The 12,201-nt window shown below is 42.6% G+C and overlaps 1 protein-coding gene across 14 annotated transcripts in view; it reads left to right on the plus strand.

Annotated features, from left to right (window-relative positions):
* ZMAT4 (zinc finger matrin-type 4) overlaps positions 1–12,201 on the plus strand; it is a 480,660-nt gene that overhangs the window by 79,389 nt on the left and 389,070 nt on the right. The gene's annotated exons all lie outside the window — the stretch shown is intronic.

Raw genomic sequence — 12,201 nt, forward strand, 5'->3', positions numbered from 1 at the left:
AGTGACAGCAGAGGGAAGCACTGTGTTAGAGAGGCAGCTAGAGAGCGATTCATGGGGGAGAGTAACTAGTCAAAGGAAAATGAGGAAGGAAGAAATACACATCAGTGAGCAATTTCCATTCTAGTGTGTCCTGTAACCCTGATTCCACTCTTCCTTATGGCCTTTGAATGTATCAACTTCAATTTCTTGGCAATTCTCTGCGTACTTGGCTGTGACAGCTGCTCTCTTTGCCCATCTCAAGATCCTTTCACTTAGGTCCATTTTGTATTGCCCTCATTGATATCTCTCTCTTCCTAGTTTAGATCACTTGGCACGAACAGTTCAGTGTGGGAGATTTAATATTCATGGGAGCTGGGCAGCAAAAGCCATGGTCATCACACTAAAAATATTTCTTACTGTGAAACAATCCGCTCTTCAGATCTGGGTCTTGTTCAAAGCTCCTTCCTGGGGTCTCTCACTTCATCCCTTGGTGCCTCCAACCTGCTTTCTAATTCCATCCAACCCTTCCTTGCACATTGCTCAGCATCCAGACACTCACCCTTTTTGCTTTTGGAGCCCATTTGACTTCCTGATTTCTCCTGCTAATAAGAAACCAGCCTGAGTTTGCTCTGACAGCTCTGTGCCTGCCCTTCACCTGCACACCCAGCGAGTGTATATGCTCTGTGGCTATGTAATACATCATATCCCCCATCTGTCCATTAGGTGATCGCCATGTGACAATTTTGCTTCCCTTCTGTATCCTTTGGCTCTCCCAAGCTCAGAGTGTTGTTCCAGCACAACAGAGCCTGTTTCAGTCTGTTATGATTGTCCTCTCCCAGGCCTTCCAAGGAGGAATATGCTTTGCTTGTCCCTGCTCAGATATTATCCAGTCCTTCGTATTCATGTGTAGCCAACAGAGTTGAGATATTTAGACCGTCTCTTGAAGGCAGCATAATAACATCATACCGCTCATTTCAGCTTGATGGTAGTGTTATTGAAGCCACGGCATAGTGACTTTAATGAATATTAAAAATGCAGTTACTTGAATATGATGTTACTGCAGCCCAGTTATGTTTCTCTGTAAAAACATATGTTACCAAAAAGGGTACCTTGGCCTCCTTGCAGAGAAAATGGTATATTTATGTGACTCTAGAGTGTATCCTACCTCTTGTAAACTTTTAATATGAAAGTAAATGCTTGTCTTCCAAAGGTTTCAAGGAAGCAACGCCTGTTGCAGCTGTACATTTCTGATGACGCAGGCCTTTCCAACTGTACATGATCAACATCGTTTTCCAGCTGACCTTTAAATAACAAGGAGGATAATATTTGCCATTATCTCATGCTTATGAAAATATGCTCCATTCCTTAAGCGGCCATTAAGCCTTCATCCTAAAAAGCACTGAATTTACACAACCCAATTATTAGGCAGCCTTTTGTTATTTTAATTTTTTTGTAAAACAAACCTGATGCCTTTGGCATACTGACTGGTTGTTGACCTTTTCTTTTAAATGTGTGCTTAACATTTCAGACGAAAGTAATTTGAGAAGGTCGCAGACTGGGACCAGGTCACAATTTGAGAAGGTCACAGGCTCTGAAATTTGAAGTCAATCATGACTTGACTTGACAAATTTAGTTTTCATCAGGATTTCCCTATCACCTGTAAATAGGGAATGGGGCCTGTTTAAGACTGATAGAGACTATGGAATCTTTTTGTACGCTTTGGGGCAGAGGTTGGGATGGGGAGAAAACCATTTGTACTTTCTTCCTGGTCCCGTTTGTACTATTAGGTACTGTTAAGAAGTATAGCAGCCCTAGTCAGCGACCACGCTTATTGAAGGGGAGGAGAGATGTAATTAAAGCATGAATTGCCTGAGGGAGCATAAGAAATGATATCAAAACATATATTGCAAAGAGTACTATATGCCTTGTAAGGAATGCTACAGACAGTTAAACAAAGGAGCTAATACTGTTGGTATCTGTGAAAGAAGTATAAAGGATATAGGCTTCTTTGTTTTGAAGCTCATATTCTGAATCAGCAGATAAGTTATCAGTACATCATTTTTGTACTATAAATATTTTTTTTAGTTCCCGGTGAAAGCTTTAATAGATTCTTTAATTCACATGTGGAATAATTACACACAAATTAAAGAAAAATGCTCCGTTTTAAAGCCTAAATACTTCTAATAATGTGCATATCTTGTACCCGAGCAGTGCTTTTAACTGAAATTTCCAACTAGCTGTAAACTGCTTGGCATAAAGGAATTGGTGTTGGGTGACTACAATTTCTTCTTTCGCCGCAATAGAGCAAAGAAGTGCAGAGATGTTGCCATCCTGTGTTACCACACTCTACTTCTACAGCGTTTCTAAAGCAAGGTCCCTGTGTGCATCCCCCTCCATTCCTGTCTGAGCGGAATCCTCTTGTTAGTTCGTCACATGGCACAAAGTCGTCATGCATGCGTCTCCCCCTCATCAGGGTTGTCATTTCTGAGGTTAGTCTACTGCAGTTCTGAGCTGTGGGGCTGCTACCTCCATAACTGGAGGCAAGAAAGTTCCTGAAACCTAAGTCAGACTACTGCAAGGTCTGCATGTCTGCAGCCTGCAATTGTGCCTTCGGTGGACATGGCTAAGGGCATGATCCTATCATACTCTTGTATATACACCCCTGTGTTGTTAAATGATAAAATGCCCAAATGAACTAGTGCCTGGGTGGTGTCCTGGCTGTGATGATTAGATGCATCTCATGGTTATTGCTAAGCGATCCAGGGTTCTTTCTCATGGATGGACTCCTTAATAATCACACACGTGATGTAAACTTTCTGGATGGGGTTTTCAAAAGTACTTAAGTATCAGAGGGGTAGCCGTGTTAGTCTGGATCTGTAAAAGCAGCAAAGAGTCCTGTGGCACCTTATAGACTAACAGACGTTTTGGAGCATGAGCTTTCGTGGGTGAATACCCACTTTGTCGGATACATGTCTTAAGTGAGATATTAACATGAAGTTTATACTTAGGCACTGCCTTTTTGTTCTGTCTTTGTACAGTGCCTAGCACTATGGGATCTTGGGCCATGACTGGGACTCCTAGACACTACAATAATATAAATAATAATAATAAGGTGTATTGACTTTCAGTTGGACTTGTGTCCCTGTGGACTTGTGTCCCAAGGCATTCTTGGAAAAAACAAAAAAACCAGAGAGTCTGTCTCTTTCTCCCTTTCTGCCTCTCTCTTTCTCTCTACTTACACATGAGGGGGGATGGGGTGGGATTGCGTTTTACAAAACCAGCTTTCCTTCTAGAATTCTTTTCTTAAATGATGTTGAAAATATTACTTGGGTGGCAACCAACCATTCTCAGCATAACTACTGATATGTCTGTGGGAAAATGACTTAATAAAACATAGAAGGGAAAATAAGCTTCTATTTTAACAGTCGGTAGGTGCAGGAAGAGTTCAGAGGTCAGGTTGGAAGGCTGGGTTGGAACCCAGGTCCAGTTGTCAGAGGAAGTTTCTGTCTCTCTCTCCTGGTGGTGGGAGCCAGCATGGATGGCATCAGATGAGCAGACAAAGACTAACCCAGGACTGGGAACATTATTAAACCCAAGAATATTGACCTGAGAGTCAACAGGCTTTGCACCCATGAGACTCACAATTTACGGGGCGGGGAGAGAACCCAATTAAAGGCAGTGACCAAGGCCCCCTTCCTCATCACTCTGGGTTTTATACTTTCTCAGCCCACCAGAAACTACCCAGACTGCCTATAGCAGCCCTTTCTATTTTAGCCTGAACAATATCAGCTTGTAAATAAAGCTGCTTTGGACACAGCCTCAGAAGATGCTTCAGTGTCCTGTTTTGATAATGGATGCTGCATTTGACACCACGTTTCTCTGTGACATGAGGGATCTATTATCGACCACCTGACCAGGACAGTGATAGTGACTATGAAATGCTAAGGGAGATTAGAGAGGCTATCAAAATAAAGAACTCAATAATAGTGGGGGATTTCAATTATCCCCATATTGGCTGGGTACATGTCACCTGAGGACGAAATGCAGAGACAGAATTTCTCGATACTTTAAATGATTGCTTCTTGGAGCAGCTAGTACAGGAACCCACAAGGGGAGAGGCAATTCTTGATTTAGTCCTGAGTGGGGTGCAGGATCTGGTCCAAGAAGTAACTGTAACAGGACTGCTTGGAAATAGTGACCATAATATAACAACATTTAACATTCCTGTGGTGGGAAGAACAACTCAACAGCCCAACGCTGTGGCATTTAATTTCAGAAAGGGGAACTATGCAAAAATGAGGTGATTAGTTAAACAGAAATTAAAAGGTACAGTGACTAGAGTGAAATCCCTGCAAGCCGCATGGCCACTTTTCAAAGACACCATAATAGAGGCCCAACTTAAATGTATATCCCAAATTAAAATACACAGTAAAAGAACTAAAAAATAGCCACCATGGCTTAACAACCATGTAAAAGAAGCAGTGAGAGATAAAAAGGCATCTTTTAAAAAGTGGAAGTCAAATCCTAGTGAGGTAAATAGAAAGGAGCATAAACACTGCCAAATTAAGTGTAAAAATGTAATAAGAAAAGCCAAAAAGGAGTTTGAAGAACAGCTAGCCAAAAACTCAAAAGGTAATAACAATTTTTTTTAAAGTACATCAGAAGCAGGAAGCCTGCTAAACCACTGGTGGGGTCCTGGACGATGGAGATACAAAAGGAGCACTTAAAGATGATAAAGTCATTGCGGAGAAACTAAATGAATTCTTTGCTGCAGTCTTCACAGCTGAGGATGTTAGGGAGATTCTCAAACCTGAGCCATCCTTTATAGGTAACAAGTCTGAGGAATTGTCACAGATTGAAGTGTCATTAGAGGAGGTTTTGGAATTAATTGATAAACTTAATAGTAACAAGTCACCAGGACCAGATGACATTCACCCAAGAGTTCTGAAAGAATTCAAATGTGAAATTGCGAAACTATTAACTATGGTTTGTAATCTGTCCTTTAAATTGGCTTCTGTACCCAACGACTGGAAGATAGCTAAGGTAACGCCAATATTTAAAAAGGGCTCTAGAGGCGATCCTGGCAATTACAGACTGGTAAGTCTAACGTCAGTACCAGGCAAATTAGTCGAAACAATAGTAAAGAATAAAATTGTCAGATACATAGAAGAACATAAATTGTTGGGCAAAAGTCAACATGGTTTCTGTAAAGGGAAATCATATCTTACTTATCTATTAGGGTCTCTGAAGGGGTCAACAAACATGTGGACAAGGGGGATCCAGTGGACATAGTGTACTTAGATTTCCAGAAAGCCTTTGACAAGGTCCCTCACCAAAGGCTCTTCCATAAATTAAGTTGTCATGGGATAAGAGGGAAGGTCCTTTCATGGACTGAGAACTGTTTAAAAGACAGGGAACAAAGGGTAGGAATAAATGTTAAATTTTCAGAATGGAGAGGGGTAACTAGTGGTGTTCCCCAAGGACCAATCCTATTCAACTTATTAATAAATGATTTGGAGAAAGGGGTAAACAGTGAGGTGGAAAAGTTTACAGATGATACTAAACTGCTCAAGATAGTTAAGACCAAAGCAGACTGTGAAGAACTTCAAGAAGATCTCACAAAACTTAGTAATTGGGCAACGAAATGGCAAATTAAATTTAGTGCGGATAAATGTAAAGTAATGCACATTGGAAAAAATAACTCCAACTATACATACAATATGATAGGGGCTAATTTAGCAACAGCTAATCAGGAAAGAGATCTTGGAGTCATCATGGATAGTTCTCTGAAGACGTCCATGCAGTCAAAAAAGCAAACAGGATGTTAGGAATCATTTTAAAAAAAAGGGATAGAGAATAAGATGGAGAATATCTTATTGCCCTTATATAAATCCATGGTATGCCCACATCTTGAATACTGCGTACAGATGTGGTCTCCTCATCTCTAAAAATATATACTGGCATTAGAAAAGGTTCAGAGAAGGGCAACTAAAATGATTAGGGGTTTGGAACAGGTCCCATTTGAGGAGAGATTAAAGAGGCTAGGACATTTCAGCTTGGTAAAGAGGAGACTAAGGGGGGATATGATAGAGGTATATAAAATCATGAGTGGTGTGGAGAAAGTGAATAAGGAAAAGTTATTTACTTGTTCCCATAATATAAGAACTAGGGGGCACCAAATGAAATTAATAGGCAGCAGGTTTAAAACAAATAAAAGGAAGTTCTTCTTCACACAGTGCACAGTCAACCTGTGGAACTCCTTGCCTGAGGAGGTTGTGAAGGCTAGGACTATAACAGGGTTTAAAAGAGAACTAGATAAATTCATGGGGGTTAAGTCCATTAATGGCTATTAGCCAGGATGGGTACGGAATGGTGTCCCTAGTCTCTGTTTTCAGAGGGTGGAGATGGATGGCAGCAGAGAGATCACTGGATCATTACCTGTTAGATTCACTCCCTCTGGGGCACCTGGCATTGGGCACTGTCGGCAGACAGGATGCTGGGCTGGATGGACCCTTGGTCTGACCCAGTATGGCCGTTCTTATGTTCTTATGACACTGCTTTGGGTAAGGGAGACAGGCGCTCTCAGAATTCTAGGTCCCAGTTCATTATTCCATAAGGCCTAAGTTTCTCTATCTCTAGTCCACAGGTAGGACCGGTCTGTTGGTTCCTGGCATAGGGTGATTTGCCCATTTAACAGGGACCAGGGTCCAGTGTACGTATGACTCATCAGCTGCCTTCCAGTCCCAGCTGGGTTTAAGAGAAGGCACCTGGACTGTGTGAAAAGGAGACAGATAATGTCAGGGGAGAGCTGTCTGAGGAGGAGAGGAGAGAATCAGAGACAGGAAAACATCAGGGGAGAGCGGCTGGAGACAGAGAAGGGCGGGAGGGCTGCCTGACCAGGAGAGGAGAGAGGCAGGAGCAGCACAGGAGAGCTGGATCAGAGAGCTGCTGGGGAGAACAAAAGGTGAAGACTGTTGGTGAGGACTGGCCCCGGCTGGGGAAACGCACTGAGTCATAGGAGAGCTCATGCAGAGGCTCCTGGGGACATGGAGAACAGCCAGCCTAGCTAAGGGAAGCTGAGCCCAAAACAAGAGAGTTGATGCTGGAGAGTGGCTCCCAGGAGCAGGGGTTGGATTCACAACCAGCGATGCCTGGGTGCGTAGAACGCTGTGGGAAGGCCTCTTGCAGCAGGCCTGAGTGGAGGGCTGTGGGAAATGGAGCCCAAGGAGAAGGGGTTGGTCCTGGAGGGAGGTTCCCTGAGCAGGAGTAGGACTCTCTGGTGAGGAGGCCTGTGGGGTGGATCAGTGCAGGGAGCCCTCGTTCAGGGGACCTGACCTGGGGCCACGGGAGAAGAGGAACGATGGGAAAGAAGTGGATCTGGGAATGCTCACGTGGATGGCCTAGAGAGTGAGGCCCTGGAACAGGGTCCAAGAGTGGCACCAGGCTGGAGACAGATTCTTGGGAGGGTGATCTGGAAATGATGTCCCTGACAGGGGTAGGGATAACTGTGGCGAGTCTGTTGTCCTTTAGGGTTTGGGGAAGACTGGTTTTATCATGAGGGTTCTGCAGATTATTTCTTGTGTACCTGAATAAATTATGTCTAAGGGTGGGGTTTCAAATGGACACAGACTGTGTTCCTTTATATGAGTGAATGAAGGGGAAACTGAGGCAGGCATACTGGTGGTGCCATGGACTGCCACTGGGGTCCACTCAAGGTGAGGCTGCCCTGCTACAGTTCCATTGTTACAGTAGTGCTAACTACATCTGAGTTTACTCTCATTTGGTAACTGGCCCTTTTTCACAAGGGGCAGATCCTCTGTGTGAGATTCTTGCCACTGTGCATTCCCTTTCTCCTAGAGCAGTGGTTCCCAAACCCCTGGAGTTTCACAAAATTTTATAGGGGGTTCTCGGGGAAAAAATTCCCTAATGGCGGACAGAGTTCTCGCTAGGGACTCCTTATAAGAAATGGAAAGGGGGATGGATATTTTTGCTATTTTTAAAATTAAACAGGCAGCTAGTATTGTTTTTAAAATTATTATGAAGAACAAGTTTAAGCTTTGTTGTAATGTGCATTGTTTGCCTGGACTGCTCAAGACCTGAATGCTTGTGTAGGAGGAACTCTTTGAGTTGGCTTCTTAAATACCTTCATGCGGTTTCACATCTGATGCTCCTTGATGAAACATAGGAGACTTGTCTTATAACAGGCTTATTCAAAGTGGTACAAGCTACGAAAGTGAAATCTTGGAAGAGTGTTGCCGTTTTCATAATGTAATAAAATACTGTAATGATAAATAATAATTAATAATAGTGTGTAATAAGCATGTCATAAAAACAAATTTTATGTTTCCAAGATCACTGCTTTCATAATTTATACTCAGGTAAAGGAGAAAATCCCTGGAAATACTCATTTTTAGGAGGGGGTTTGCAAGACTTGACATTTTAGTGAAAGGAGTTCACAGTTGTTAAAGTTTGAATATGTCCTAGAGACTATGGTGACTGTTCTGACCTGTGGCTTGGAAGTTGGACATAGTCGTTCAGCTATAGCAAAATCATGGGTCCAAGGCTCTCACACACAGATATTCTAGGATCGGCAAGTGCAGAGTTCAGTCTCCCTGCATTGTGTGTTGACCCTTCGAGCAGGTGGTACAATAAACTTGGAGAAGGTTCTGAGCTGTTTCAGTTGTGAGACTTGATCCTGGAGACAGGGTGGGGACTGAAAGTGGAAAAAACTGGCAGCCCGGAATGAAGCGAGAGAAGCCTGTGAATGAGTCAAAAGCTGGACACCAATTTGAAAACGGTGATTTCCCGGCTTTACCTTTCCTAGCTTGGGGACAAGCTCCATCATCTCTGTTCCCCTTTCAAGCCATGAAACAAAGAAACACAGACATTGAAAAGACTCATTCCTTTCACTATATTCTCCAGTGCTTTGTCATGCTAGTTTTAAATAGATGCTTGGGAAGCCTGGTAGCTACGTCTTTGACTGAAGCCAAAAGCAGGGATCCAAGCTTTAAGCCTAAGGGCAAATCCATTATTTCCCTCCTGAATTAGGAGTGCGTTATGCCATTGTCAGAGCTGCAGAACTTGGATTATTTTATTTTGTGGACTATGGCCCTTAATCTAACATTGTTCATTCAAAGTAATGTGCTGGATGTAAGATATTCTGAGGTGCAACAAATCTTTCAGCAACAGATACAAATCACCATAAATCAGCACTTGCATTTTGCTTAGATGATGATAAAAGCACAGGCTGAAATGAAGGCGATCCAAACCTTACACTTAGCATTATGGAAAATAGCTTTTTAACAGCAGCACTTTCTTGATGCACAGAAATGAACTCCTATTTAAGACGCTTCTCATTGCTTTTGGAGCTATGTTTTGTGTTGTTATATTTCAGGGGGTCATATTATCTTTTATTCTTAGTGAAGCCCAGAAACGAAGACAGGAGGTTCACATTGATTGAATACATTTCTTTGTTTTTCCCTAACATTGCTTAAGGGACATCCAGCAAAGGACTGCAGCTGCATAGTCTCTTGTAAGGATTGTGCCATTTAGCAACTTGTTAACAGGCATCTGAATAACGAAAGTTAATTCTGTTGGATGTACAAGATTCATTTTGAAGTTTATAATGTTATTAAAAGAAGCCCTATGAATTAGCAGCATGGCTAGGCATGAATACAAAATCACAGGAAGATGAATGGTCTTGTCATTGGCGAAAGTGTAACAGAATGAAATCTCAAGTAATCTTTCCGGGGTTAGAAATAAAATATATTCTGCTCTCAATTTATGCAAGGGTGATAGGGCTCACGCCTGAAGACAAAGCGCTTTGTGATGAGTTCCTTTCTGGTGGGATTATTTCATCTTTGGGCTGGCAAAACCAATTTGGATTTTGTGAAACAGCAAAGCGTGGCTCTCTCTGGAAAGGGGGATATTTTCAGGGTCAGTAGCTGATGTCACATGTTAAACTCTGCTCGTCATGTCAGAGCTTTGCTGGTCTTACCCATCAAGACTTGGGTGGAGCCACAGTTGGAGGGAGGGTCCACCTTGAGATTTTTTCAAATTAAAGGGTGAAAATGTTCTTTTTAAGATGGCTCAAAGATCCATGTTGCAACATGCATGTAACAATTAAGGTCCTAGTCTGGGCACTTGCTTAGTCCCATTTGCATTGCTGGCTTTTTGTTTCGCATTTTTATTTCAGTGAGGCTCCGGAAGACAGCCCTGAGCACTGATGATGTTTCAGGCAGGGCCAGGGGAAATATAAGTAAAGGCACTCACTGGTGGGTTGATGCCAGGGCTGGAGGCTTGAACTCTCAGCTTTGAATGAGAAGCTACAGAATCTACCTCCATTGGGCCCCGCCCAGAGCTGCAAACTCTCATGTTTTTATCACCAATCTTACAATATACAAGGTTTTTCTTGAAGCCCCAGCTCCTGGAAACGTAGTGACATGAGAATCTCAGATTCAGGTAAACTAAGCTTCTAGTCTTCGTGGTTGTGGAGAAAAGCTAGAAAATATGACCCTGAGTGTACCCCAAAGGTTCAAAACCCAGAAAGCAAGAACAAATAAACCCCAAAGGTTTCTAAATCTTACAATCTTTAAGCCAGTTTCAAGATTTTGGGGCCTAACTTGAGACTTTTGAACAGTAGGGGTTGGCTATAGTACAACACAACGCTTTCCAGAGAGGATCCAACAACTGTACCCTCACAGGAATCCATGTTCTTAAAAACACTTTACAAAGAAGTATGGCGGCCTAGAAACTCACGAGGTTGTCAAGGAGAACCTAGAGGGAAGACGCTTCCTGCCACCAAGGCTGGCATGACAGAGCTTCCAACAGAGACCAAGACCTTATTTGCACAAAACGTGTACCAGTTAAATAAACTGATTTTAGTTAAGCTGGTTCCACCCCTTGTGTGGACATTATTTGGGTTTAAGAATAGTTTACTGCAGTTTAGCTTAACTTTGTTCCCAGTTGACTTAAGCTCAACTGAAATCAGTGTGTCCACACAAAGGTTTGTTCCTGTTTAGCAGAATTGGTTTAAATTCACACCTTAGTTTAAAGCACTGCAACTCTCTGTGTAGACAAGACTGAGATGAGACTTACCCAAACTGTAGTGCTGGTATATGCTGTGCCTTCATTCGCAGAAGAAGACTATCTCCTGAACAATGGCAGTGCCATACTGTGAGCAGACCAGCAGGTGTGGGGTGTGCACGTGTGTGTGTGGGTATGTGTGTGTTTCACCCTTGCTGATGTGAGGTGTACATCTTGGAAGGGGCAGATTGCCTTTCCCTAAGCAGGATGTCAGCTTTGCAAAGCATCTAAACTCCCCTGGCCTGCATTCCTTCCTAAACCCAGCCTTTGGCAAGGCAGTCCGTTGGAACGTTGCCAAAACCCCAGACTGGCTTATTAATAGCATTTGTCCAGGCCGTCTTGATATACAAGGAATGTTATTTTACCAGTTGGTTACACAATGCTGTCATCTTCATGTCACTCAACCAGTGACGAAAGGAACCTAGATCAGGGCCCTATAGGCCATCTGTTTACACACACAACCATCTCCCGACAAAGTGACAAAAGGAATAATTACTCCTCAGGGTTAGAACAAGGCTCTGAGCATCTGGACACTTTTGTGCAGGGAATTTACCCTTAGGGAAGAAATAAGGAAGGCAATGCTACTGACAAAATGCTGCAGACTTGTATATTTAATTAATAATGCTTTAGCCAAAACATTTCCCCTACTGCTGGTGCTTATTAGCATTATAAACATAAGAAAAAATGGATAGAGGGAATTAACAGGGAAGGTGTGTTTGCATTATGCATGGATGTTGAGACTTTCAAAGCCAACTAGGGATTTAGCTATGAAACTCCCATTTGAAATTAATGGGAGCTGTGTGACTGAATTCCCCAGTAGGCTTTGAAACTCTCAACCAGAAACTTTAGTGGCCAGTAGAAAAAAGAGGAATAGTTTGAGTGATCTGAGAATCAGTGAAAAAGAAAGAGCTGACGTTGTGAATACAGTATAAGTAAGATGCATAAGTCTGAGGCTTTTTTTTTTTAAACTGCGCACCATTCATAAAAGCAGGTTGAAATGAAACAATGTCACTGAAGCACAGAGGCAAGGTGGGTGAGGTACCATCTTTTATTGGACACCATATCACCCATGGGCAAACACTTTTCACAAAATGTTCACTCCATATCTTGTCTCTCAGTCCTCATCCTCAAAGCAAA

The sequence above is a fragment of the Mauremys mutica genome, chromosome 2 (assembly GCF_020497125.1).
Source record: "Mauremys mutica isolate MM-2020 ecotype Southern chromosome 2, ASM2049712v1, whole genome shotgun sequence".
Taxonomy (NCBI): Eukaryota; Metazoa; Chordata; order Testudines; family Geoemydidae; genus Mauremys; species Mauremys mutica.